Raw genomic sequence first — 22730 nt, forward strand, 5'->3', positions numbered from 1 at the left:
CACTGGCAGGTGTGTGTTGTGACGCAGTGGTGGCCTGGCACGGTGAGATGCGCTGGCAGCTGTGTGATGCAGTGGTGGCCTGGCATGGTGAGGTGCGCTGACAGCTATGTGGTGTGGCGCAGTTGTGGCCTGGCATGGTGAGGTGCACTGGCAGCTATGTGGTGTTACGCAGTGGTGGCCTGCCACGGTGAGGTGCCCTGGCAGCTGTATGATGCAGTGGTGGCCTGGCACGGTGAGGTGCGCTTGCAGCTATGTGACGCAGTGGTGGCCTGGCGCGGTGAGGTGCGCTGGCAGCTGTGTGATGCAGTGGTGGTCGGGTATGTAGAGGTGCACTGGCAGCTGTGTGTTGTGACGCAGTGGTGGCCTGGCACGGTGAGGTGTGCTGGCATATAATGTCACACCACACAGCTGTCAGCGCACCTCACCGTGCCAGGCCACCTCAGAAAATGAAGCGTCTCCCATCTAAATATGACGGTTGTCTTTTTTTTCAGTTGTTTCATAAAACCACATTTAAAGAAAAACGTGACCTACAGTTAAACAGGATTTTAAAAGTTTTAAAAGCATTAACATCCAAAGCATTTTCTTTAAATACTGCAGCTTTCAAACAACACGAACACATTTTGTAATCTACTTCCGGTTGCTTAATTTGTACTAAAAGTAAAGTATCTTTTTAAGTGAACTAAAGTTTTTTTTTGTCGAAATACTGGCTTGAACTGTATTATTGCTACTAGTGTTAGGAATTGCATGGTCAATTTGATTAAACTATCACGGTTTTTAATTGTACACTGTTGGAATGTTCCTGATTTAGTAAACTTATAACAATGGCACTTCAAAACAATTTAAACATGTAATTATTGGCTTTAATTTGATTTTTAATGTGTTTTATATCCGGTACTGATTCAAATATTTAACTTGGGAATAATATATAAACATGCCTTAAAATGTAATTGAAAATATTTTGAGTTCTGTTGAAAGATGTGAAATTTGTTAAATCAATTTCTATCAACTGCATTTAAAAGATTTTAAATATTGCTGTAAAAATCAGTTTTTTTTGTAGAAATGCAATTAAAAAGATTATTTTGGTTTATATTAAATAGTGATGGTTCCCAAGTGCAGCAAAGACTTGAAACAGGGTTTTGTTCAAAAGAATATTACAAATGCTTTTCTTATCTTTTTCAGAGTATCATCAGATTTTCAGTATTTCTGCCTGCATAGACTATCAAACCTTGCTGCACAGAAAGCTTTAGTTTTATCTAGTTATTTTCTGCTTTTTTTCTTTATAGCTTAAATATAACTTATGGGAACAAACAAAAGCTTTTCTTTTGTATGCACCCATCTAAGAGAATAAATCATTTGCATTTGCTTTGTGCTTCAGTTCTATGCTGGATAATGGTATAATATACTGTATTTTATTGTGGGGGTTGTAAGTGAAGTAATTTTATGTTGTAAGCCTCTAATTAAATCTGATTTTTATAATACTTAGTCATCCTGTATCTTCCTTTGTAACATTCGGTTTTCTGATCTTACTGTACATTCTTTCAGTTTTTGCAAAACATTCTCTTAAGTTTTTGTAGTACGTTTTAGTCACAGTAAGCTCAGCTTGCGTTTGTTAAAAAAGATGCAGCCCTAAATGAATGCAGCCACTGTCTTGAATTCAAAATTACACTTATCACCTTAATAACCCTTTTCTGCTTGATAGCGATGTTAAAAATGGTAACTTCTAGGACTTGAGGCCAGGTTATAGTCCCTCGCATATGGTAGATGACCGTGAAGTCATACTCCTGCACGGTCTCAATCCATTTGACCCTCTGGCTCCTTGAAATTGAGCAGCCAGGTGAGGGAGGCATGGTCTGTCCCCAGTTTAAACTGGGTCTCGAACAGATGGGGCTTGAAGTGGCGGACCGCCGAGACTACAGCCAGCAGCTCCCTCCAGGTGACGCAACAATTCCTCTCGGCCTTATCGAGCGCCCAGCTAATGTGCGTGACGACCCTCTCCCCGTCTTGCCCCTCCTGTGCTAGCACTGTGCCCACCCCCGTCTCACTGGCATCTGTATCCAGCACACAGGGCAGCGTCGGATCCGGGAAGGCCAGGACGGGGGGTCCCAGCCTCTCCCATCAAAACGCTTCTGGAGGGCCGACGCCAACGCCGCGTAGTTGTACTGCTGGTCCCCGGGTATATCCAGCAGCGCATGGAAGGCCTTCCCCTCCAGGACCGCGGCCAAGTGGCCTGCCAACTCCACCTGAGACCAGCCGTTTGCCCCATCACCTCAGTTGCACCAGCGCCGGCTGGACCCTGCTGGTCTGGCATCTCCTTCCCACCACATAGACTGAGGAGACATGGGAAAGGGTCCCTCTGCCGAGAGGGCCGCCGTTGGATAGCCTTGATGAGGGCTGTGGCCACTGGTGGCGCTGAGGAACCGTTCTGGCCCCTGATGGCTGCTGCTCGCCCCCAAAAGGCACTTTAGGGGGTCGCTCGGCTGCTGGGGGTACCGGGGCTTCTCTTGAGTCTGACATCAATGGCTGCTCATTGTCCATTCTCCTGCTTCTGACACCAGTATTTTTGGGTTCGGCGAGGACGGACACAGTGACTCAGACCCTCGTTGGCTGAGAAACGGCGCTTTATTTTTCAGCACAGCCAGCACAGCACCCCTGTGCTCATGCGCCAGCAGAGTGAGAGAGAGAGAATGAGCGAGCGCCAGAGAGAGCAACACACTGGGCTCTGTTGGGTCGTTACACAAGGATAGGGTGGCAGTTGAGTACAAGTATAACATGGGTGCAAAATCAGGGAAGTATTTACAAGAATCCGGGTGATCTCCCCAGACTGTATGCCCATTTCGCAGTGGGTCGCCGATAGGCAAGCAAGATGTTGAAGGTCATAAGTACTGAGAGCTCAGGAGACGGAAAGATTCCTCATACCGAGTGTCGGTTTGGAGTGAGCAGAGGGTTTGAATAGTGAAGGACAGGGTGTGGAACGCAGATTGAATAATTAGGGTCAATTGGTGCTGACTGTGCTCGTAACAGCCTCAGACTCAATACACATCTGCACCACACACTTTCTACATGGTCTACAATGTGTTTTCTTTCAGTACTACATATTGTTCTGGTTTTCTGATTTATTAGTTTGTCACCATGCACTGCCTACACTGTGAGGTGTCATCTGCTGTACTGTTTACGTCCTGAGAGATCACACGAATACGAGGTCCAACGTTGTTGTCCATATGGCCATAAACTCCTCTACTCCTCAACTCTACTTGATAACCTCAAACATCCCCTCACTCCTTCTGACAGATCTGACCACCCTGCCCCCACGGCATCTCCCTGTCAAACGGGATATGGAAACAGCGACCACTATAACAGATAAAACTTTATTGATCCCAAAGGGCAGGGTGCGAATTATGTCTTGGCATGTAAAAAAAAAAGACTTCTGAATCGGACCCACAGAACAGTGTAATGGTGTAACGGTTGCTTACAAACCAGCTAGACTCCCTGGCTACACTTTCCAGGCCAAGGCTGCAACACCAACGAGCGAATTCAAACAAAGTCAGTGAAATCATCCAACATGGATGACAAAGTCAAGTATATTGAGCAGGTCGTTCCTGAAATACATATCCTGGATGACCCTCCCCCTGACACCAGCCCCGTCCTCAGGCTGTCTGGAAAAAAAGAAATGCATTCGTGAGAGGGCATCGACATTACCTTGTTTCTTCCAGGGTCTATAAACCGTTCGGAACTGAAACCTCTGGAGCCTAAGGCCCCATCGTGTAATTCGATCCTTTTGTCCATATTTCTTAACAACCAGGTTAGTGGAGGATGATCTGTATACAATATAAATCGTCTTCCCAATAAATAATATCTTATATAATCCATTTTATCGTGAGACATTCTTTTCTATTGGGGCAGCAATGGAGGCAAATCCTGAAATTAAACAGCGATAGTAACTCGCCAATCCCAAAATCGTTCGTATTTGCTTCTTTGTAGAAGGTTTAGGCCAGATTCTAATTAATTGCACCTTCTGTTCTTGTGGTATGATCATTCCTCTCCCAATCGTATGGACGAGATAATTGGCTTCCTGGGTCCCTAGACAACATTTGTTTGGATTAGCTGTTAATCCTGCTTCTCTCAAATCTTCAGTTACTGCATCCATGTGTTGTAAGTGTAGCAAACATTAGATAAGGAAGCAAATGATCCCAATTTTTATTTACATGTTAAAATGTATCTAGTTAATCAGGTGGAAGTGGAAGGAAATGCTATATGTGCACTTACATCCTTGGCAATGGGGAACATTGGCAATGGGGTCTTCAGCAGATGATGTCACTTCAGCGAATGATTTGCTGCAACTTGCTTTAGCCCTGTATCCATTAGTTCGGGTGGTGAAGCAGGAAAGGGTCTCTTACAGTGCTGCCAGGTCATCAGTTGCTGCATGGGTTTCTTAATTGATGTGTGTGCGACTAAAAATCATAGAATACACAGTGTTCATTGTTCTTGATAATACCACACACATCAACAGAAACTGTCAGAAATTAATTGAAAACTGTTCTATAGTAAACATACATTCCTGAGTTGAAGTCTCCATTGCAGTTCTGCTCTCAGCCTGGGAGGGAATGGTGAGGGGTGTTATTATTCCAGGAAAGACTGATGCAGCAGCAGGACGGCCAGGTCCAGAAATTCCTCAGAGTCATCAAAACCTCCATCAACAAACAGATCAGAATCAGCCTCCAGCTTCTCAATTACTGCTCTATAGTCTTGAAGAACTTCTCCAGCCCGACTGTACAGGTACTCCACTCCAATCAGCTCCCCTGCAAAAAAGAGACTATTTAGAATTCAAACGGCAGCAGTCCATTAATTCTGTGAAAGTTATTATTAAAATGAAAGAACTTCACCTACTTCCCATCTGAACTGTAGGCAAAACTATGCATTTTTATTTTTGCAAATGTCTTTGCTCCTTTCGAAATGGTAATAAAAGCTCCTGAAAACATCCTTGTGTTGTTACAAGTTAAAGTTAATCTTACCCGTGTATTTCAGTGGCCCACAGTAAGAAGTAAATATTGTTCTACCTAATACAGATGTAGCCAATCCTGAACCCTGGCAAATAATCTGCGGGCTACCCAGTACGTGACTGGCTGGCCAAAATGACCGACAGGTGGCACTTGTGGTGCATTAGTTGTTAGTGAAATGATTGCTTCATTTAATCTCTTTACTGGGCATGTTGGAATCTGCTTAAAAAAAACAAAAAATACACAATAGTATTCTACTTTCTTCATAAACATTTTATGCATCAGAGTATTTAACTCAGGCACTTAGTGTATTGTGGTTATTTTGAAAAGTTTTTATAATAACAAACTATTTTATATAGCGCCTTTAAAGGTGGCTTCTCAAAGCGCTTTACAGGATGACAATAACAATAAATAAGAATACACAAGATTAGATACAATTACAATTTCAACAATACAACAATAACAATAGAGGAGACAGTGGATGGTGGTACTAAGAAGAGCAGAGGGGTGAAGAATGGAACCAGTTAAGTAAAGGCTTTTCTGAAAAAGAGGGTTTTGAGTCTGGATTTGAAGGAGTTTAGAGAAGGTGACTCTCTGATATCCTTGGGCAAAGAGTTCCAGAGCTTGGGGGCATAGCAGGAGAAGGCCCTGTTGCCCATACAATGTAGACGGGCTTGGGGGACAGTAAGGAGGGCAGAATTTGAAGAGCGGAGGTTGCGAGGTGGGGAGCAGGGCGATAATAGATGTGCTCGCTCTGACTGTATTAAGCTTATATACTTTACAAAAAGCTATATTTTAACCTTTTCTATAAATACTTGCGCTCATGAGCGCAGTAAAAAACTGCATACTTTTTAGAATCATTTTAATAGGGAATATGATTTGGAATTGCGGATATAAAGAAATTAATTATATTAATTTAAGGATCAAATTAGGATTGTACTCCACTTTCTTTGTAACCATCTACGTATTTGGTTACATTTTGCAACATTTGGGAACCTCTAGGGCTCATCTGAGTACATTACAGTTCTTTGGGAATATTTTGGAATGTTATAGATAAGTTGGGGAACCTCTTGAGAATGATTGGTATAATTACGGAATTTGTGTCCTTTTGGCAACACTATGGAACACTTTGTGACATTTGGGAATGTTACTGAACATTTGAGACGTGTCGGAATATTTGATTATATTTATGGACATTTTGGAACATTCAGCTACAATTCAGAATCTTTTGGGAACTTTAACGAGTGTTTATAAATCATTTGGAAAACGTGGCATTAAATTTGGATACAATTCAGAGACATTTTGAAAGATTTGGGGACATGTTATGTTTGGTAACTTTGTGGAATATTTGGACACCTTTTGGGGATGTTATTGATCATTTGGGTATATTTCACAACATTTGTGGACATGTGAACATTTTTGAATTTTCGGAGATATGTGACATTGAATATGTGAGATACAGATGCAGCCATTCAAAACGAGCAAGGTATGCTGCAGTACAACGCAGCGGGCGTGTCGCATCACATCACGTCATATCGTTATATGCCACATAATACCGCAGCTATGATAATAGTATCTGGAAACACCGTGTAAAACCGCCAGGAGGAGCTAATAAAGCTTAACCTCATGTTCAACATTTGAGCTGTCACAAGAAAACGCCGGTTTTGGATCCCAATCATTGCTGAGGGACAATCTTTATCCAATTAAGAATTTAAGTTGTATACTCTCTAGACTTTTAATTTTAAACTGTATTACAGCATTAAACATTAAAAACTTGGTATATTTTATAAAAGCAAGATTGCTCAGTTGGACAAAAGTACACAACCTACCGCCTTTATCATAAATATTTTAATTATGCAGAAATATTTTATGCATCAAAGTCTTTACGGAAGATATTACTAATAGAATTAATAATGAATGACCTTGGACAGGCTGTAAGCTCAAAGTATTACCGTGGTCCACTTTCTTTGTAACCGTCTTTGTAAACGAAGACTATTTTTTCCATTGACAAAAAGTAACACCACAGCATTTCGTTGATCCGATCACGTATTCGTTTCCAATCATACAAAGTAAGTTTTGAGAATCCGACTCACCATGACTTTCACATGCTCTTAAACAATATTAAATTAGGAACATAAACATATTATGTAAACTTTATGTGGCTGGTATTGGTAGTTTAAAGAAAAAAATACACACCAGTATTCCATTTTCTCCCTAAAGGGAGGCTGTGCTATATCGTGGATATAGTCACAGTTAAAAGGTGTTGGCAGCAAAAGATCAGCTAAACAGGGAAGAAAATGCTTTCAGAGAAAACAATGTTTCAGGTGTGAAGAATACAGATCACCAATTCAATTGCAGCCTAAACCTGTCCCTACACACCCTGCCCACGCTGAGATTAGAATATACACAAGGCACTGAAAGCTTTATAGTAGATGAGGTGTTTCGGAGACATATGCATAGTACGTAATTCAGGCTTTATGAACTCGCACCTGGAGTTCGATTGATTAAAAGTTTTGTAAAAACTGCACCAGGTACTAGATCTTGTTAAAGTTATATCACTGGGCAGTGGTGGACAGTGATCTACTTTGTCAGTTACCTGCTAATCTGCTTAACAACTGTAGAAAACTATTTTATTTCTGTACGGAATGCATGTTAAGCTTACAAAATTAGTGTTTCAAATGTTTAAGAAGTAAAACTAACTTACAGCTTAAACAAAGACTCAAACTAACGAGTGTTGAAGAAGTTGTGGTGCTCTAGCAGTGCTCCCTCCAGGTGACGCAATAATTCCTCTCGGCCTTATCGAGCGCCCAGCTAATGTGCGTGACGACCCTCTCCCCGTCTTGCCCCTCCTGTGCTAGCACTGTGCCCACCCCCGTCTCACTGGCGTCTGTATCCAGCACACAGGGCAGCGTCGGATCCAGGAAGGCCAGGACGGGGGCCCCCAGCCTCTCCCGTCAAAACGCCTCCGGAGGGCCGACGCCAACGCCGCGTAGTTGTACTGCTGGTCCCCGGGTATATCCAGCAGCGCCTGGAAGGTCTTCCCCTCCAGGACCGCGGCCAAGTGGCCTGCCAACTCCACCTGAGACCAGCCGTTTGCCCCATCACCTCAGTTGCACCAGCGCCGGCTGGACCCTGCTGGTCTGGCATCTCCTTCCCACCACATAGACTGAGGAGACATGGGAAAGGGTCCCTCTGCCGAGAGGGCCGCCGTTGGATAGCCTTGATGAGGGCTGTGGCCACTGGTGGCGCTGAGGAACCGTTCTGGCCCCTGATGGCTGCTGCTCGCCCCCAAAAGGCACTTTAGGGGGTCGCTCGGCTGCTGGGGGTACCGGGGCTTCTCTTGAGTCTGACATCAATGGCTGCTCATTGTCCATTCTCCTGCTTCTGACACCAGTATTTTTGGGTTCGGCGAGGACGGACACAGTGACTCAGACCCTCGTTGGCTGAGAAACGGCGCTTTATTTTTCAGCACAGCCAGCACAGCACCCCTGTGCTCATGCGCCAGCAGAGTGAGAGAGAGAGAATGAGCGAGCGCCAGAGAGAGCAACACACTGGGCTCTGTTGGGTCGTTACACAAGGATAGGGTGGCAGTTGAGTACAAGTATAACATGGGTGCAAAATCAGGGAAGTATTTACAAGAATCCGGGTGATCTCCCCAGACTGTATGCCCATTTCGCAGTGGGTCGCCGATAGGCAAGCAAGATGTTGAAGGTCATAAGTACTGAGAGCTCAGGAGACGGAAAGATTCCTCATACCGAGTGTCGGTTTGGAGTGAGCAGAGGGTTTGAATAGTGAAGGACAGGGTGTGGAACGCAGATTGAATAATTAGGGTCAATTGGTGCTGACTGTGCTCGTAACAGCCTCAGACTCAATACACATCTGCACCACACACTTTCTACATGGTCTACAATGTGTTTTCTTTCAGTACTACATATTGTTCTGGTTTTCTGATTTATTAGTTTGTCACCATGCACTGCCTACACTGTGAGGTGTCATCTGCTGTACTGTTTACGTCCTGAGAGATCACACGAATACGAGGTCCAACGTTGTTGTCCATATGGCCATAAACTCCTCTACTCCTCAACTCTACTTGATAACCTCAAACATCCCCTCACTCCTTCTGACAGATCTGACCACCCTGCCCCCACGGCATCTCCCTGTCAAACGGGATATGGAAACAGCGACCACTATAACAGATAAAACTTTATTGATCCCAAAGGGCAGGGTGCGAATTATGTCTTGGCATGTAAAAAAAAAAGACTTCTGAATCGGACCCACAGAACAGTGTAATGGTGTAACGGTTGCTTACAAACCAGCTAGACTCCCTGGCTACACTTTCCAGGCCAAGGCTGCAACACCAACGAGCGAATTCAAACAAAGTCAGTGAAATCATCCAACATGGATGACAAAGTCAAGTATATTGAGCAGGTCGTTCCTGAAATACATATCCTGGATGACCCTCCCCCTGACACCAGCCCCGTCCTCAGGCTGTCTGGAAAAAAAGAAATGCATTCGTGAGAGGGCATCGACATTACCTTGTTTCTTCCAGGGTCTATAAACCGTTCGGAACTGAAACCTCTGGAGCCTAAGGCCCCATCGTGTAATTCGATCCTTTTGTCCATATTTCTTAACAACCAGGTTAGTGGAGGATGATCTGTATACAATATAAATCGTCTTCCCAATAAATAATATCTTATATAATCCATTTTATCGTGAGACATTCTTTTCTATTGGGGCAGCAATGGAGGCAAATCCTGAAATTAAACAGCGATAGTAACTCGCCAATCCCAAAATCGTTCGTATTTGCTTCTTTGTAGAAGGTTTAGGCCAGATTCTAATTAATTGCACCTTCTGTTCTTGTGGTATGATCATTCCTCTCCCAATCGTATGGACGAGATAATTGGCTTCCTGGGTCCCTAGACAACATTTGTTTGGATTAGCTGTTAATCCTGCTTCTCTCAAATCTTCAGTTACTGCATCCATGTGTTGTAAGTGTAGCAAACATTAGATAAGGAAGCAAATGATCCCAATTTTTATTTACATGTTAAAATGTATCTAGTTAATCAGGTGGAAGTGGAAGGAAATGCTATATGTGCACTTACATCCTTGGCAATGGGGAACATTGGCAATGGGGTCTTCAGCAGATGATGTCACTTCAGCGAATGATTTGCTGCAACTTGCTTTAGCCCTGTATCCATTAGTTCGGGTGGTGAAGCAGGAAAGGGTCTCTTACAGTGCTGCCAGGTCATCAGTTGCTGCATGGGTTTCTTAATTGATGTGTGTGCGACTAAAAATCATAGAATACACAGTGTTCATTGTTCTTGATAATACCACACACATCAACAGAAACTGTCAGAAATTAATTGAAAACTGTTCTATAGTAAACATACATTCCTGAGTTGAAGTCTCCATTGCAGTTCTGCTCTCAGCCTGGGAGGGAATGGTGAGGGGTGTTATTATTCCAGGAAAGACTGATGCAGCAGCAGGACGGCCAGGTCCAGAAATTCCTCAGAGTCATCAAAACCTCCATCAACAAACAGATCAGAATCAGCCTCCAGCTTCTCAATTACTGCTCTATAGTCTTGAAGAACTTCTCCAGCCCGACTGTACAGGTACTCCACTCCAATCAGCTCCCCTGCAAAAAAGAGACTATTTAGAATTCAAACGGCAGCAGTCCATTAATTCTGTGAAAGTTATTATTAAAATGAAAGAACTTCACCTACTTCCCATCTGAACTGTAGGCAAAACTATGCATTTTTATTTTTGCAAATGTCTTTGCTCCTTTCGAAATGGTAATAAAAGCTCCTGAAAACATCCTTGTGTTGTTACAAGTTAAAGTTAATCTTACCCGTGTATTTCAGTGGCCCACAGTAAGAAGTAAATATTGTTCTACCTAATACAGATGTAGCCAATCCTGAACCCTGGCAAATAATCTGCGGGCTACCCAGTACGTGACTGGCTGGCCAAAATGACCGACAGGTGGCACTTGTGGTGCATTAGTTGTTAGTGAAATGATTGCTTCATTTAATCTCTTTACTGGGCATGTTGGAATCTGCTTAAAAAAAACAAAAAATACACAATAGTATTCTACTTTCTTCATAAACATTTTATGCATCAGAGTATTTAACTCAGGCACTTAGTGTATTGTGGTTATTTTGAAAAGTTTTTATAATAACAAACTATTTTATATAGCGCCTTTAAAGGTGGCTTCTCAAAGCGCTTTACAGGATGACAATAACAATAAATAAGAATACACAAGATTAGATACAATTACAATTTCAACAATACAACAATAACAATAGAGGAGACAGTGGATGGTGGTACTAAGAAGAGCAGAGGGGTGAAGAATGGAACCAGTTAAGTAAAGGCTTTTCTGAAAAAGAGGGTTTTGAGTCTGGATTTGAAGGAGTTTAGAGAAGGTGACTCTCTGATATCCTTGGGCAAAGAGTTCCAGAGCTTGGGGGCATAGCAGGAGAAGGCCCTGTTGCCCATACAATGTAGACGGGCTTGGGGGACAGTAAGGAGGGCAGAATTTGAAGAGCGGAGGTTGCGAGGTGGGGAGCAGGGCGATAATAGATGTGCTCGCTCTGACTGTATTAAGCTTATATACTTTACAAAAAGCTATATTTTAACCTTTTCTATAAATACTTGCGCTCATGAGCGCAGTAAAAAACTGCATACTTTTTAGAATCATTTTAATAGGGAATATGATTTGGAATTGCGGATATAAAGAAATTAATTATATTAATTTAAGGATCAAATTAGGATTGTACTCCACTTTCTTTGTAACCATCTACGTATTTGGTTACATTTTGCAACATTTGGGAACCTCTAGGGCTCATCTGAGTACATTACAGTTCTTTGGGAATATTTTGGAATGTTATAGATAAGTTGGGGAACCTCTTGAGAATGATTGGTATAATTACGGAATTTGTGTCCTTTTGGCAACACTATGGAACACTTTGTGACATTTGGGAATGTTACTGAACATTTGAGACGTGTCGGAATATTTGATTATATTTATGGACATTTTGGAACATTCAGCTACAATTCAGAATCTTTTGGGAACTTTAACGAGTGTTTATAAATCATTTGGAAAACGTGGCATTAAATTTGGATACAATTCAGAGACATTTTGAAAGATTTGGGGACATGTTATGTTTGGTAACTTTGTGGAATATTTGGACACCTTTTGGGGATGTTATTGATCATTTGGGTATATTTCACAACATTTGTGGACATGTGAACATTTTTGAATTTTCGGAGATATGTGACATTGAATATGTGAGATACAGATGCAGCCATTCAAAACGAGCAAGGTATGCTGCAGTACAACGCAGCGGGCGTGTCGCATCACATCACGTCATATCGTTATATGCCACATAATACCGCAGCTATGATAATAGTATCTGGAAACACCGTGTAAAACCGCCAGGAGGAGCTAATAAAGCTTAACCTCATGTTCAACATTTGAGCTGTCACAAGAAAACGCCGGTTTTGGATCCCAATCATTGCTGAGGGACAATCTTTATCCAATTAAGAATTTAAGTTGTATACTCTCTAGACTTTTAATTTTAAACTGTATTACAGCATTAAACATTAAAAACTTGGTATATTTTATAAAAGCAAGATTGCTCAGTTGGACAAAAGTACACAACCTACCGCCTTTATCATAAATATTTTAATTATGCAGAAATATTTTATGCATCAAAGTCTTTACGGAAGATATTACTAATAGAATTAATAATGAATGACCTTGGACAGGCTGTAAGCTCAAAGTATTACCGTGGTCCACTTTCTTTGTAACCGTCTTTGTAAACGAAGACTATTTTTTCCATTGACAAAAAGTAACACCACAGCATTTCGTTGATCCGATCACGTATTCGTTTCCAATCATACAAAGTAAGTTTTGAGAATCCGACTCACCATGACTTTCACATGCTCTTAAACAATATTAAATTAGGAACATAAACATATTATGTAAACTTTATGTGGCTGGTATTGGTAGTTTAAAGAAAAAAATACACACCAGTATTCCATTTTCTCCCTAAAGGGAGGCTGTGCTATATCGTGGATATAGTCACAGTTAAAAGGTGTTGGCAGCAAAAGATCAGCTAAACAGGGAAGAAAATGCTTTCAGAGAAAACAATGTTTCAGGTGTGAAGAATACAGATCACCAATTCAATTGCAGCCTAAACCTGTCCCTACACACCCTGCCCACGCTGAGATTAGAATATACACAAGGCACTGAAAGCTTTATAGTAGATGAGGTGTTTCGGAGACATATGCATAGTACGTAATTCAGGCTTTATGAACTCGCACCTGGAGTTCGATTGATTAAAAGTTTTGTAAAAACTGCACCAGGTACTAGATCTTGTTAAAGTTATATCACTGGGCAGTGGTGGACAGTGATCTACTTTGTCAGTTACCTGCTAATCTGCTTAACAACTGTAGAAAACTATTTTATTTCTGTACGGAATGCATGTTAAGCTTACAAAATTAGTGTTTCAAATGTTTAAGAAGTAAAACTAACTTACAGCTTAAACAAAGACTCAAACTAACGAGTGTTGAAGAAGTTGTGGTGCTCTAGCAGTGCTCCCTCCAGGTGACGCAATAATTCCTCTCGGCCTTATCGAGCGCCCAGCTAATGTGCGTGACGACCCTCTCCCCGTCTTGCCCCTCCTGTGCTAGCACTGTGCCCACCCCCGTCTCACTGGCGTCTGTATCCAGCACACAGGGCAGCGTCGGATCCAGGAAGGCCAGGACGGGGGCCCCCAGCCTCTCCCGTCAAAACGCCTCCGGAGGGCCGACGCCAACGCCGCGTAGTTGTACTGCTGGTCCCCGGGTATATCCAGCAGCGCCTGGAAGGTCTTCCCCTCCAGGACCGCGGCCAAGTGGCCTGCCAACTCCACCTGAGACCAGCCGTTTGCGCCATCAGCTCAGTTGCACCGGCGCCGGCTGGACTCTGCTGGTCTGGCATCTCCTTCCCACCACATAGACTGAGGAGACATGGGAAGGGTCCCTCTGCCGAGAGGGCCGCCATTGGATAGCCCTGATGAGGGCTGTGGCCACCGGTGGCGCTGAGGAACCATTCCGGCCCCTGACGGCTGCTGCTCGCCCCCAAAAGGCGCTTAAGGGAGTCGCTCGGCTGCTGGGGGTACCGGCGCTTCTCTTGAGTCTGACATCAACGGCTGCTCATTGTCCATTCTCTTGCTTCTGACACCAGTGTAGTATTTTTGGGTTCGGCGAGGACGGACACAGTGACTGAGACCCTCGTTGGCTGAGAAACGGCGCTTTATTTTTCAGCACAGCCAGAAAAGCACCCCTGTGCTCGTGCGCCAGCAGAGTGAGAGAGAGAGAATGAGCAAGCGCCAGAGAGAGCGACACACTGGGCTCTGTTGGGTCGTTACACAGGGATAGGGTGGCAGTTGAGTACAAGTATAACAGGGGTGCAAAATCAGGGAAGTATTTACAAGAATCCGGGTGATCTCCCCAGACTGTATGCCCATTTCGCAGTGGGTCGCCGATAGGCAAGCAAGATGTTGAAGGTCATAAGTACTGAGAGCTCAGGAGACGGAAAGATTCCTCATACCGAGTGTCGGTTTGGAGTGAGCAGAGGGTTTGGAACGCAGATTGAATAATTAGGGTCAATTGGTGCTGACTGTGCTCGTAACAGCCTCAGACTCAATACACATCTGCACCACACACTTTCTACATGGTCTACAATGTGTTTTCTTTCAGTACTACATATTGTTCTGGTTTTCTGATTTATTACAGTTTGTCACCATGCAATGCCTACACTGTGTGGTGTCATCTGCTGTACTGTTTACGTCCTGAGAGATCACACGAATACGAGGTCCAATGTTCTTGTCCATATGGCCATAAACTCCTCTACTCCTCAACTCTACTTGATAACCTCAAACATCCCCTCACTCCTTCTGACAGATCTGACCACCCTGCCCCCACGGCATCTCCCTGTCAAACACGGGATATGGAAACAGCGACCACTATAACAGATAAAACTTCCCGAAGGGCAGGGTGCGAATTATGTCTTGTCATGTAAAAAAAAAAAGACTCCTGAATCGGACCCAGATACCACAGAATAGTGTAATGGTGTGACGGTTGCTTACAAACCAGCTAGACGTTCCAGGCCAAGGCTGCAACACCAATGAGAGAATTCACACAAAGTCAGTGAAATCATCCAACGTGGATGACAAAGTCAAGTATATTGAGCAGGTCGTTCCTGAAATACATATCCTGGATGACCCTCCCCCTGACACCAGCCCCGTCCTCAGGCTGTCTAGAAAAAAAGAAACAATGCATTCGTGAGAGGGCATCGACATTACCTTGTTTCTTCCAGGGTCTGTAAACCGTTCGGAACTGAAACCTCTGGAGCCTAAGGCCCCATCGTGTAATTCGATCCTTTTGTCCATATTTCTTTACAACCAGGTTAGTGGAGGATGATCTGTATACAATATAAATCGTCTTCCCAATAAATAATATCTTATATAATCCATTTTATCGTGAGACATTCTTTTCTATTGGGGCAGCAATGGAGGCAAATCCTGAAATTAAACAGCGATAGTAACTCGCCAATCCCAAAATCGTTCGTATTTGCTTCTTTGTAGAAGGTTTAGGCGAGATTCTAATTAACTGCACCTTCTGTTCTTGTGCTATGACCATTCCTTTCCCAATCGTATAGACGAGATAATTGGCTTCCTGGGTCCCTAGACAACATTTGTTTGGATTAGCTGTTAATCCTGCTTCTCTCAAATCTTCAATTACTGCATCCAGGTGTTGTAAGTGTTGTTCCCATGTTGTGCTATGAATTATGACATCTAAGTAGGCAGCTGCAAAATATGGATGAGGTCTGAGTATTCTGTCCATTAATCTCTGAAACGTAGCAGGAGTGCTGTGTAAACCAAATGGAAGGACCTGGTACTGGTATAACCCCTCCAGGGTGGCAAAAGCAGTCTTGGCTTTAGCTTCTTTGGTTAGGGGTATTTGCCAATATCCCTTCGTAAGATCTAGCGTACTGATGTATCGGGCGTTACCTAATCGCTCTATTAGCTCATCTATACGGGGCATAGGGTATGCATCAAATAGCGAGATCTCATTTAATCTTTTGAAATTTCAGAACCTAATAGTTCCATCCGGTTTGGGTATCAAAACTATTGGACTAGCCCACTTGCTATGGGATTCTTCTATTTTTTCCCATTTTTAATATTTTTTCTATCTCTTCCTTAATTAATTTCCTTTTGGCTTCAGGAATTCGATAGGGGGGCTGTCTTACCCTTTTTCCTGGTTCTGTGATAATCTTATGTCGTATGAGGCGAGTTCGGCCAGGTCTTCGGGGAAAAAAACATTTTTGTTTTGCGATAGGAGCTCTTGTAATTCCTGCTTCTGCGACAGAGCCAGGTCCCCCACAGCGACAGTACCAGTTTCATCTTCCAAAGGGTCAGGGGAGAAGTGGGTGAGCAGAACTTCTGCACCATGCCATTTCTTTAATAAATTCACATGGTAGATCTGATGCTGTCGTCGTTTGTCAGGTTGCTTAACTTTATGGGACCTACTTTTTCCACCACCTCATAAGGCCCCTGCCAGGTGGCCAGGAATTTAATTTCTGAGGTCGGGACTAATAGTACTACTTTGTCCGCTGGCTGAAATTCCCGCACAATAGCTCCCCTATTATAAATCTGCCTTTGTTGCATCTGGGCCTTCTCCAAATGTTCAATGACAGTCTGTAATGTTTAAAGTTGATGCTCCCAAGACCCTTTGACCAGATCTAATAAGCCCTGGGGTCTCCGAGCGTATAGTAACTCAAATAGAGAAAACCCAGTCGAGGCCTGCGGTACTTCTCGAATAGCAAACATTAGATAAGGGAGCAATTGATCCCAATTTTTATTTACGTGTTAAAAAGTATCTAGTTTATCTAGTTAATCAGGTGGAAGTGGAAGGAAATGCTATATGTGCACTTACATCCTTGGCAATGTGGTCTTCAGCAGATGATGTCACTTCAGCGAATGATTTGCTGCAACTTGCTTTAGCCCTGTATCCATTAGTTTGGGTGGTGAAGCAGGAAAGGGTCTCTTACAGTGCTGCCAGGTCATCAGTTGCTGCATGGGTTTCTTAATTGATGTGTGTGCAACTAAAAACTATAGAATACACAGTGTTCATTGTTCTTGATAATACCACACACACACCAACAGAAACTGTCAGAAATTAATTGAAAACTGTTCTATAGTAAACATACATTCCTGAGTTGAAGTCTCCATTGCAGTTCTGCTCTCAGCCTGGGAGGGAATGGTGAGGGGTGTTATTATTCCAGGAAAGACTGATGCAGCAGCAGGACGGCCAGGTCCAGAAATTCCTCAGAGTCATCAAAACCTCCATCAACAAACAGATCAGAATCAGCCTCCAGCTTCTCAATTACTGCTCTATAGTCTTGAAGAACTTCTCCAGCCCGACTGTACAGGTACTCCACTCCAATCAGCTCCCCTGCAAAAAAGAGACTATTTAGAATTCAAACGGCAGCAGTCCATTAATTCTGTGAAAGCTATTATTGAAATGAAAGAACTTCACCTACTTCCCATCTGAACTGTAGGCAAAACTATGCATTTTTATTTTTGCAATGTTCAATTAAATGAAAGAATGCTAAAGAAATTAAATACAAGTAATTTATTCCTTTATCATATTGGCTAGCTAATGTCCTCTCTTTGCTAGTTAATGTGACTTCACTTTCCTGGGCGTGATTTGTAAAGCAAAAAAAACAGGCTGTTTTGTGTTATTCCTAAGACTGTTGAACGCAGCGTCAAAATGTTTCCATATGAAAGAATTCATATGAAAGGCAGTGACGTAACCATCCCGAGGTGTGTGTCTCCACACAGACACAAGCTAGCCTCAGGACAGCAGGCAACACGGATTAGCCTTTGTCTCTAATGAAACCACTCTAGATAAAGAAATATAGAAATCCCTACATTACAAACTCCAAGCATTTCATTTTATCAACAACAATGTAGTTACAAGGAACATGTCAAAATGTTTCCAAGAGACCCACAATTGAACGAGTTTTGATAATAGAGAAATAGAGTCCCCATTATCCCCATTTTGATTTAAATGACAAACGCATGTTTAATTAAATGCCTTTATTGATTCACAATCTGAAAATGCAACGTAAATCGTTATCTTTGTCTTCTAAGTCCATTAATCAACTTTCAGCATAGCTTTCTCACCATTTAGATTTATTTTTCATACCATCACTAAACAAAGCCGGAGCGTATTGTACTTCCTCTTGGGATCAAACGTGGGAAGATTAGATTGTAATTATTTTTTAAATAAATTTTAGAAAAGTGTTATCTATACTAAAAAGTTGTATTTAATACCACTTGATAGTTATATCAATAGAGATAAGAATTCAAGTTGATACTGTTAAGACTTTTAATCATTTTAAACCGTATTATAGCATCTTACACATTAAACATGAAAAAGTTGGTATTTTATAAAAGCAAGATTGTTCAGTTGGACAGTATAAAGCAAGAATGTTTTTTAATGTTTATAATCACTATTCTTGCAAGTACAAACAAACTGGAATGCTACAGAACCCTAAACTGACAATACACACTAGCCAAATATAGCTGTGTCAGGCTTCTGTGTAAAAAAATCATGAACATCATGATTTGATCATGGGTGCCGTTTTTAAAAAGCTGTTGAGTAAATATTAATTTTCCTGCCGAGTTAAAACAGGAAATAAAGAAAGGGTTTCAGAAATCAAACAAAACTTTATTCCCGTGCTTACAGTCTGGGTAATTGGAGACTGCAATGTGTGTACATGTGTACACAGCGGTCCCACAGTGTTCCAGTAGTGCATCATTACACATCTATGAAAAACTTGGTTTACAAAAATAATTCTCTCACTGATAGTTTTATGTAGAGGCTGTGAAAATTTTCACAAGTCGAGGTCTTTAAAATACGTTTTGAGATATTTAGAAATACCAACAAATTCAATATAGTGTCGATATTTATTATCAGTAATATCAGTAGCAGTTTGAAATTATTCGTTATTAATAAGTGACTTAGCTTCGAACATATTGGGATACTTAGAAATATAAAAAGTGTCAATATAGTGTCCATAATTTTTGCTATTTTTGTTTTTCAAAGAAATGTTTATTTGTTAAAAGAAAACTGATGGTGACAACAGGGCTTGAGCCATGGACCTCAGGCTTATGAGGCACATACTTAAGCTATCATACCACAGACGTAATCACATGGGGAGCAGTGAAACAGAAGCATACATATTCATTGAAAGTCTTATACTATTGTTTGAGCTACAGTTCATTAATATAATTATATCATTTTTAATTTCTTTAGATACGCCATTCCATATTATACTCCCTATTAATCAAATTCTAAAAGTATGCTTTTGTTTACTCCGGTAATAACTGCAGAAAAGGTTAAAACTATCACTTTTCTCACAAAGTACAGATGCGGCCATTCAAAATGCACGGGCGATACCGCATTATTTTCCGGTGCACTGTACGCAGTCTACCGCTAGTTACCGTAAATTCTCCTATAATACGGCAAGCAAAATAATAGTATCTGGAATTTCCACAAGGTGGAGCTAATAAAGCTCAACCTCTCATGTTTGAGCTGTCGCCATCAAAGTCTTTAACGAAGATATTACTAATAATATTAATAATGAATGACCTTGGACAAGCTGTAAGTGTAAACTCAAAGTATTGCCCTAGTCCACATTTTTTTTTTTTCATTGACCGTCTTTGTAAAAGTAACACCACAGCATTTCGCAATCACACATTTGTTTCCAATCATGCAAAGTACAGTAATTTTTGAGAATCGATTCACCATGCCTTTCACATGCTCATAAAAGAGATTGATTTAGGACATATTACCGTATGCAAACTGTACTGTATACAGTATGTATATGTATATTTAATGTCTTAACTGTGCCCGTTTAAGTATTGAATATTTAAATGGAATTTTACCACTGAAGGGAAATTTTAGTAGCTGAACATAAAACGAATAGGAGCATAACATGTGTGAAGGCCATAAACGATATTAATTTTGGAACAAACATGCAGTATTACAGTATGTTAACTGTATATGGCTGGTCTCGGTACTTTAAAGAACAAATACACACCGGTATTCCATTTCTCCCTAAACATTAAGCATCGAAGTCTTTAACTAACGTGTGAAATATCGTGTATAAAAAAAACATCCTTATGGCTTTATTTATGGGCTCCAATTTTGAAAAAGTCAAAAACCGCACTCAAAATGCAATTTAACGCTTTCTGGCAAGAGGAGACACCCAAATTAGTTATGTAACAAAACCAACTAAAATAACAAGCTTATAAACTAAACACTGAAATTAAAACTTGTCATTTTCTAGGGTTTAAGGCAGTGTCTCTCTGTTATTTTTTTTTCCCCACTTAACATGACGGTGTGTTCTTGACGAGGTTGGTAGAAAAAGATAAAGAATAATACAGATGGAGGTACAGCATTACTGAGTTAAGGAGAGCTGACAAGCATCTCCTGCTGCAGCTCTGCCTAATCAATATCCCAGAAAGACACTGTCCTGTCCCTGAGGGATTTCACAAAAACTCAATCTTAACATTACATTTATTGAACACTGATTACAAATTTTATTTCACAAAATGCCCTTGAAAAGGTGCCCGCATACCCATAAAAATTAAGAAAAAAAATTTGAATCTGGCCATGAGAACTGCTTGGATTTGTAATATATGGAATTTGAGGAAAAAAGTTTCAGTTGGAATTAGCAAGCTAATTCTAACAAAGCAAGCTCTCATAATGAAAATAAACAGCCATATGAGGACAGTAAATTAAGTGCATGTATTATATAAAAACCTATGTAATCTATCTACTTCCTTTCCTTGTTACAATAGAATATTTCCACTCTTTAGTAACAGATAAGAACTGTTACAATTGCTGTTAAAAGCCACACCTTCATGCATATTGCAAGCAGAATATCTTTCCCTGAACTGATAATAGCGTTGATTGATGTGGTATTGATGGATATCTATAAATATTGAGAACAAGTGACCCTGCAAATTTTACCAAGCAAAGCGAAATATACCGTAGTATGAACTGAGTTGCTTTTCGTTTAGGATAACGACCAGAGTCCCTTATCATAAAATGGTATTTCTAACCATTACCAATTCTGAATACTGTAAGTTTTTACTAGAACCTATTAGTCCTACTGTACCAATATAGAAAAGCACATATTAAATTTGGGAAATTTGGTTTCAAAAGTCCTCATATCAACGATGCAATACTATTTTCCTCTACAGTATGTTAACCTATCATTCTGTCCATCGAAAACCTGTTTATATGTGACCTTTCAGAACACCTATCTGTTTTCTTCCTAGCACAATTTATGAGCACTCTGTGATTCAATTAATTCTCATTACATTATCATTCTCACTGTGCATAACAAGGAAGATTAATAAACATAAGGTTGTTTAATGACAATCTATTATATATATCATGGCTAAATAGTCAAGTCTAGCCAAAAGTGAAAACATTAACTTTATTCAAACTCCAATGAAAGTATTAATGGTTTTTAATTACCATACTTTTAAACAGAAAGCAAGCTTCATTAGCAGATGAAATACAAAAACAAAAGCTGTGTTTCCAACTTTCAATTAAATTCACTGCCTGACTGAGGGACCTTACGGAGATCGGTGCACTTATTCTGAAATCATGTAAACCAATATTGTTACACATAGACAGAAGCAACTAAACTAAATCGGTATTGTTGTGCACCTGAATTAAATTAGTTTTGACAAGCAAAAGGCTTGGAATACTTATGCAATCTTGACTTTCCCATTTTTCTTTTCTGTTGATTACCTATCTTTTTATTTTTTTGCTTTGAATGTGTGAAGTAAGTTGTGTATGTACAAATATTAATTGCTACTTCAAAGCCATGATTGCAAGCTTTAAAGTACCATAATGTGAAAACAAGGTCTGAAAAATTGTGAGAAACTAGATGATTTGTCAGTGTTATGAACTTTGGCAAAATTAATTCCAGTCTTGTGAAATGAATAATGGAATAGACAAAAGGTGAATACTGTTCTGTATTCTCACGTTGCAGTGGTTCATCAGTATCTTTTATCCTAAATTTTTTATGTACATAAGAGGTGGTAAATAAGAGGTGGTTATTTGGCTCACTTGGTAGTTAGTAGTTACTTAAAATACAAGATTCACATACTTTTCTAGTGCCCTTAACATACTATATCCAAAAAAAAACATTTTAGACTCACTGATTTAATTCACTCCTGACAAATTTGCTTGTTATAGCAATGCTCACATTGGCTTAATATGGAATGTATGGTCTAAATGAAATGTATTCTTTGATTAAATTGACTGTATAACAAAACTGTGGAATAAAGCACAATAGCAATGATTTTTTAAACCAAACACTACTGTGAAGCAAGAAAATGCAAAATGACCATATTCTTGTTGCCTTAGATACAAGCCATTCACAATACTTTTTTTTCTGTCAGCAGGCTCAGGTGTTATTTCCTGCCTAAAGATGAGTGGCCTGTTGGAAAGGAATTGAAATGAGGTTAGTAATGGCTGCCTTTTTAAATCATTGGGTGTTAAATGTTCTGTCAAATCATAATATTCAGCTGGCATGCTGTAACTTTGCCAAACTGAAGGCTGACGCAAATGCAAGCGTCAGCCTGAGCCTGCTGACATAAA

At 40.9% G+C, this 22730-nt stretch overlaps 1 long non-coding RNA gene across 14 annotated transcripts in view; it reads right to left on the reverse strand.

The window, feature by feature from the left end:
- Positions 1-2600: 2600 nt before the first annotated feature.
- The window catches only part of LOC148647685 (uncharacterized), a 663201-nt gene continuing 643071 nt past the window's right edge, over positions 2601-22730 (reverse strand). For 9 of the 14 annotated variants that reach the window (XR_015926670.1, XR_015926666.1, XR_015926671.1 and 6 more), the window contains 8 exons: positions 17248-17492; positions 16974-17149; positions 15125-15294; positions 10385-10629; positions 10097-10281; positions 4552-9486; positions 4264-4448; positions 2601-3653 (listed from right to left, as the gene is read on the reverse strand). This is a non-coding gene — a long non-coding RNA (uncharacterized LOC148647685). Of the gene's footprint in view, positions 3654-4263; positions 4449-4551; positions 9487-10096; positions 10282-10384; positions 10630-15124; positions 15295-16287; positions 16442-16973; positions 17150-17247; positions 17493-22730 lie in introns of all 14 variants that reach the window. The other 5 variants (XR_015926661.1, XR_015926664.1, XR_015926663.1 and 2 more) reach the window with 5 other exon arrangements.

The sequence above is a fragment of the Lepisosteus platostomus genome, chromosome 15 (assembly GCF_059453375.1).
Source record: "Lepisosteus platostomus isolate fLepPlt1 chromosome 15, fLepPlt1.hap1, whole genome shotgun sequence".
Classification (NCBI taxonomy): domain Eukaryota; kingdom Metazoa; phylum Chordata; class Actinopteri; order Semionotiformes; family Lepisosteidae; genus Lepisosteus; species Lepisosteus platostomus.